The sequence below is a fragment of the Alexandromys fortis genome, unplaced genomic scaffold (assembly GCF_014885135.2).
Source record: "Alexandromys fortis isolate MF-2015 unplaced genomic scaffold, M_Fortis_MF-2015_v1.1 scaffold_471, whole genome shotgun sequence".
NCBI classification, from domain to species: domain Eukaryota; kingdom Metazoa; phylum Chordata; class Mammalia; order Rodentia; family Cricetidae; genus Alexandromys; species Alexandromys fortis.
Window position 1 is genome coordinate 150936 of NW_026068374.1, and position 7168 is coordinate 158103.

Below are 7168 nucleotides of genomic sequence, written 5' to 3' on the forward strand. Positions count from 1 at the left end.
GAGTGAGCCTGGAGGCCAGCGTGCATTGTGGGATGTTAGTAGCATGGAAGTCTGTCATTTGTCCTGACAGTTGGTTTATTTGAGTTGGGGTTTTCTTTGTTTTTTTTTTTTTTTTTTTTTTTTTTTTTTTGGTTTGTTTGTAGTGTGTGTGTGTGTGTGTGTGTGTGTGTGTGTGTTTAGTTTGTGTTTGTGTGTGTCTTTCGCTTTCTATTCTACTCTTTCTGGTAATATGCACTCTGGTGATTTACAGGAAATTGCTGTGGATTATACTCCTTATGTCCAAAGGAAACTCTACCAGCACAGCTCTCAATGTGCACAGCTGACGATGTTCTCTGTGGGGCTGGGGCCTGGGGTTTTCAGATCCAGTGTGGTTCAAAGGGAAGGTGGGGAGGGGAGGCAGTAGAAGTTGAACCCCACTCCAGCAAGTTCTCTGGCATTTCTGGTTTGTGGTAAATTATAGAAAGGAAGGATCTTCTGGGATTTCTGTTTCAGTCTACAGAAAGGAAACTGTCTTCTGGATTTTGAAAATGGTCTGCTTCACTCTTTTATATTTATTTTATTCCCACTGTCCTTACTTTAATTTTTCTTTGCTCACTTGCTTGTTTTAGTAAAGACTAATGAGTGTTCTGGAAAACAGTGCAAACATACAATGCAAAGAGGCAAATTTGTGAGGAATGTGGATGATTTTATGTAAGCAAAATATTCTGTAGCTGCTACCAGGTTCTTTATTCCTCTTGCCAAAACTCCCAGTTCTTTGAGAAAAGCCAGTGCTGACAAAATATATCATACCATTTTATCTAGTGTGTATATACTTAAGAATTTCCTTTATAAACACTTTGAGTTTAAATTTTAAACAAATAGTAAGGAAAGCAAGTGAGGACAGCTCTATATGCAGGTAAAGAAACAAATAACCTTCAGAGTGAAATAGCCTTCAGAGCTTTTACTGGGGACATTGATAGTAAGAGTGGCTCATTACCTGATTAAAGATGAGAGAAGCTGTGAGACTTCTAATGCTCTGAATACAAAGGGCATCTTTGTTTAATGTATAACTAGAAGGAAGGAGGAAACACAAAGAGAAAAAGCCTGTTAAGTCAAACACATCCATTCAACCATGAGGAGAAAGGAGTCACATGGCAGCAAGCAGCAAGGTTGGTCCAGAGAAGTGAAAAAGTCTGCCTTTGGCCAGCCTCCTAAAGAGACAGAGAATCAGAGCATGGAGAAGCTCAGATCTTTTGATTTAGAGCTCAGAAAAGCCAGCCAGCTTCACAGACTGCTTGGTGCAGCTCCACAGTGACCACAGAGTGGAGTTCCAGGGAAGGAAAAGCACATTATCTCAGTAGAGAAAGACTGTCTCCTGCAGCCTCTTTAGCAGGGCTTTAGGTGGATAAGCCTTGCTGAGGGTGGGCTCTTGGTCACATGATTGACAGGCGCAGCAGGACTTGCTGCCAAGTCCACAGCAGTGACTGCCGTGTAGTGACAAAATGCCTCTGCGCTGGCTTTTGCCTGCTGAAGGATTGGGGTTAGAGCTTCTTGGAGCGAAGCCCCAGGTGGTCCCCTGGCAATCGGTGGTCAAGATAGGACCTGATGCCGTAGGCAAATCTCATATCTGGAGATGGCCTTGAGAGCGAGCCCTCCTGACACCCTGTATGATCTTTCTCTGTATTTCTTAATTTTCCTGTTTGCAGCTGACCGCTTACCAAGAGATCAAAGTACGTCCTTGGCTCTGCTCCACCGTTCATTAAAGCAATCCTTGAGGAAATAAAGTATGCCCCACGCCACATGAGCCTGGGAAACTTAATTATGAAACAGAAACGGCTAAAGTTGAAATGTTACGAGGGAATCGTCATAGTGAATCAGATTTAGAGAGAAAAGGAGAGTTAGAGAAAATTCCCCTTTATGGAAAGATTAGCTAGATCTCGGAAGCCCTGGTGTCTTTATAGTAAAAAGGAAAGAAAGGAAATTATTGAAAACATGAGACCAGCTTTAATATATTGGTATAGGAACTATCATGAGGAAACGAGAAAACTATTAGGGAATATGGAGCAAAGAATAAAAACCTATATAGATGGAAAGCTAAACACAGGACCCTGAGAACTAGTCACCCACGGTAGAAAGTAAATAATGGTGTGAGACAGAATTCTAAAAGACAAAACAAAACTAAAAGTCCTTGCCAACATCTTGAGCACGGAAGGGGGAACACGTAGAAAGGAGCACGTAGAAGAAGCTCTATTTTGGTTATGCTTAATCTTGATTTATGNAAGCTTTGCAGAAGTAAAATTGCAGCAGATTTTCACTACACAGTGTGTCTGTCTGTCATTCCCTTGCATCGTATCCTGGCTATCCTATCCTTCAACCCTGTTCTCCCATGGATAGCGGTCTCCAAGAGGGACGGTCCGTGGCAACTTGCTCTTTGCCTGCTTGCTTTCCTCATGCTAGCAGATCCATTCCCACACTGGCATTAGAGCAGTGTTTCTCAACCCGTGGGTCTTTACTCCTTTGGGGGTCACATATCAGATACCTTGTTTATCGGATATTTACATTATGATTCATAATAGTGGCAAAATTACAGTTACAAAAGTAGTACAGTTACAAAGTAGTAAAATGTAAAGAATTTTAAAATTGGGGGTCACTACAACATGAGTTACTGTATTAAAGCTTTCAGCATTAGGAAGGTTGAGAACCACTGCATTAGAGCCTATTTCTTCGGGATTCAGCATCTCCAGAAGACCATCTGAGACATCCAGTCTCATAGATTGAGCAACTTCTGGATTCTTGAACTTTCTGTTCATAGGCAGCCATTGCTGGACTAGCTGGATCAGTGCCTGTAAGTCGTTCTAATAAATACCCTTTCTATAGACAGAGACAATTCATTCTATAAGTTCTATTGCTGTAGACAACCCTGACAAATACAGTGACATATGGTGACAAGGCAGGACGGGATGCAGGCAAAGAGCCCGTCAGTCATGAAAAATGTTATGGAGAAAATATTTTTTTTTTTTTTTGTTTCAGCTCTGCCATAGGTTTTTCTTATTTAGTGGTGAGTAAGTTCATATACATGCAATTGACAGTGAAAATCTAAAACCATAACCAAAGCTCTATGACTTCAGAATGGCTGTTCCAACTGAGTGGAAGTGCAAAGGGCACATAGGCTTTGGGACATGCTAAGTCTTTGAGACTAGAGAAATGTGCCAATCTTGTGTGTTTTTTTGTCTCTAAAAGGTCCCTTCTCACTCAGCTCATAAATGATTCTAGACTTACAGTCCCACATGTGTGGGACTTTGGCCAAGTCTATGTGGCTCAATAAAAACCTCAAGATCATAAAGCGTCATTCTGGCCTCCTTGTCTGGGCTGAGAGTACCCCATTTACAACAGGATGAGGAGTCTCTGACTTCCCATCTGGGCTCTGTGGTATCTGCACTTCTGAAAGTGGTCAGTGCAGTCCAACACCAGATCTGAGGAATAGGAGAAGTTTGTTCAAGGACAGAACAGCTATGCTGGGGCCCAGCTTTCATCTTGGATGCAAAGGTATGGGTCCAGTCTCTCAGCTGAGGGGCTTCTGAGTAAAGGGCTGTGCTTCTGGCCTTTACCCAGCTCTTCACTGTGAGAAGGACAAAGCCCTCCCTGTGGGAACAGTTGCTATTCACTTGCCATAACCCATGTCTGTGGGACCCTCTATAGAGAGAGGGGGTTCTTACCTCACACTGAGACTAAATAAATACATAAACCACCACAACAAAAAATATCCTGGCCATGTAAGATGTCATGTCTGCCAAGAGAGGTAGCCATTGTGTAGTGTAAAAGGCCTCAAAAGGCAATCCCCAAAGGTCCATGGAACAAAGCATCAAATATGGCTGCCCTGAAAGTGGCTCTAGATATTATTCCCAGATTGAGCTTTCCTCTTTCCCTGGGGTCTAACAACAGCCTGGTCTTCCTTGCCAAAGCTTTCCTAAATCTGTCTAAGGACCTAAATGTCAATTGGAAACCACATTGTAATGATAGGACAAAAAGCTCAGGAAAGAAAGGAAAGATAGAGTGTCCCCCTCCTCTTTGAGAACAAGGACAGGACAAGATTCCTACCTGGAAAGGCTTGCTTTCTTCAGTTTTGTCCCGAGGTCATCTGTGGTGCTGAAGACCTGGAGGTGTGATGTGTGGTTATAAATTTTATCTTATCCTTTGCATTCTGCAGGGCTCTATGTGTATTTTGGGTTGCTTACACTTACTCCACATGAATATTCTTGTTAATCAAGGGGAGGGAGTAGCTACACCCCCTAGTGTTTTCTGAGGTCCTTGATATAGATATGAATAATTTACATTGGTATGGATTTTGCTTCAGTGATATAAATTTAAGGTCAATATTGTTAGATGTATATTTCTGTTCTTGATTAAGGTATTATAATTGTGTAGTTCATTTAAAAATGTAATGTATAATTAGGGAATATAGGTTGTTAATGGATAATCATTGATAATAGTCAAGCTTGTAGTCATGTTAGTTAGATTTTCTAGATTAATAGAGATATATTTCAGTTAGATAGGCATTCTTCATATGTTTCAAAGACTACAGAATATGGCATTGAAAATGTTTTAATAACTTAGGGCTTTTTTTTTTCATGACAATGAGACATGTATGCTGCTGGAAGCACCAGCAACTTCAAGAGGAAGATGGGCATAGAAGAGGCTTCTCATAAAATTTGATAGCCATTTAGGCAAGAAACTGTTCTTGCCTGGACTGTTGCATGAACTGGACATGAAGAACCCACAGAGAGAGGACTGCTGAACTTGTCTAAAGGTGAGATGGTCTTTCAGGGTTCCTGCTTTATGAAAGAGTCTGTGGGACATTCTGCAGGATACTGAAGAAAGTGACTGAACTGTCTTTGAATTTTCCTGCTTCCTGGAAATGTCTGTTGGATACTAAGGGCCTGTAGGCTGAAGATGGATGCCCCGACTGTACAGAAGAACTTTGGGTGACTGTCCAGGCAGCGAGATGTCTCTGTCATTTCTAAAGTTTTGAAAGTTGCTTACTTTTCATTTACTTAGGTAATATTCTTTCTTTCTGGAGTCTTTGATGAAGAATATATAGATAGTTATAGTTTTCCTTTGTTATGATAAAAGAGAAAATAGATATAAATATTGTAATTTTACTATGTTAAAGTGAAAGCCTTTCTTTTTTGTTTAAACAGAAAAGGGGAAATGGTGTAGGAGATTCTTCTGTCTATGTTTCGCTTTCATTGGGTAAATAAAGAAACTGCCTTGGCCTTTTGATAGGGCAGAACTTAGATAGTCCGGGAAAAGAGAACTGAATGCTGGGAGAAGGAACGCAGGCAAAGAGAGAAACCATGAAGCTGCAAGGTCAGACATGCTGAATCTTTTTTGGTAAGCCACGACCTCATGGTGACATACAGATAGTTAGAAATGGGTTGAATCAAGATGTGAGAGTTGGCCAAGAAGAGGCTAGATATAATGGGACAGGCAGTAATTTAATGATGTGGCGGCTTAGATTAATGCAGACAAATTGTGATAAGTATTTGCACAACTTTAATGGGAAAACCAGACTCACGAAACCAAGGTTCCCGCGAAGTACAGGAAACAGGAAGGGGCCCGCAGCTTCTGTGCGCCCAATTTATCAGTAAACATTCGCCAGAGGCGAGCCCACCCCCAGTGGGCGGGCTTATCCCTACAATTTAATTTATACAATTTCTGTGTTGTTATTTCGGGGGTTGACTTAGCTGGGCAGCGGGATGTGGCCTGCTCATCCTACTACAGGGTCCCTACTGGTCATAAGGTCTGTTCATTTCTTCTACTGGATCAAAAAAGTAATACCGGACTTCAAAGCTGAATTCTTCTGTTTTTAAAACGTTGCTTTGCCTAATATATACTGTGTACTGAAGGAAATCAAGAGATTCCATTCTTAACATTAACCACTTTTGTTACCAGCAGAATTATTGTGTGGTGGCTAGAGGGCAGGGAATCATCCCAAAATCTCTAGGTACTTACAAGAAGGAATTCACAGTATACCTGAAAGAGGCAATCCTACATTAACTGCGCATTAAAAGTTAAAACTATAGGCATAAAGCTTGCTCCCTGCTGATGGAAGTAACTCCAGAGTTGTATGTAGTCAGTTCGTCTACATTTGGGAGTGAAAAATGTGCAGTCCAGGCTGTCCTCAGTTCAGACACTCCTGCCTCTGCCTCTATCAGCATATCCTACAGTCCAGTGCCACCACAAAGGGCAGTATTTCTAGTTGTGGTTTTTGGAGTTGAAGCTTCTTCTTGATGATATAAGCTGCTCAGTTCTTCACTGTACTTGGAGAGGTTGAGCAAGGGCCAGGGCGCCCTCTTGTGGTCAGCCCGCCAAAAGTGCTCCACAAGGCCTGCCAGCTCCCAGGCCAGGACAAGTCTGCTCTGCCCACTGCCTACACTTGCATCCCTGAGCTCTCTTGCTCTTCCCTGGCACCCCACATTCACAGTGTGAGATCAGTGCTCAGAGGAAGGCTGCACAGAGAGGTCACCTTCCTCAGGGGTGAATCACAGGTCTCAAAACTCAATCCTCGGGAAACTGCTGGGGCCACAACACTGGGACACTTGTCACTGACTTCTGAGAGTGGTACTCTAGGAGAGGCCAGCACAGGTTGGGAAGCGATTTGAATAGGGACACTAGTGCAGAATGCTCATGGTCCTTGCCCAGTGGAGTAACAACAGTGGAACCAAGGATAAGGCAGACACAGCTCTAGTGTCTTCCAATAGCTAGGCCTCATCTCAGAAAGTTGCCATCACCTCACAGCAAGGTATGTGTGAATTAATTCATTGGTGGAGGCTGAGCTCATGATCAAATCCCTTTCACAGGCTGCATTCATCAACTGAGAAGGAGCCTCCGCTGCTAGGCCTCTGCAGGGCACTAGACATCTGAACTCAACAGAGGCCATATAGGACTATCCCTTGAGTCCATGAATTTAGACCATGTGACTCCTGCAGTCAACTGTAGAATGTCTCTCAGCTGGGTGTTTTAAGAACCAGGGTATATATTTTTTGATTTTCGTTTACCAAAGTGGATGGTGTTGCTGGTCCAACCATCTTCCTGTGGATCATGGAGTGAAATAGAGGCAAAGCAGAGCCTCCAAGCAACTTCAGTGGGCACAGTGTGTGATTCCTATATTGACGGGGAAGCCTTTTTA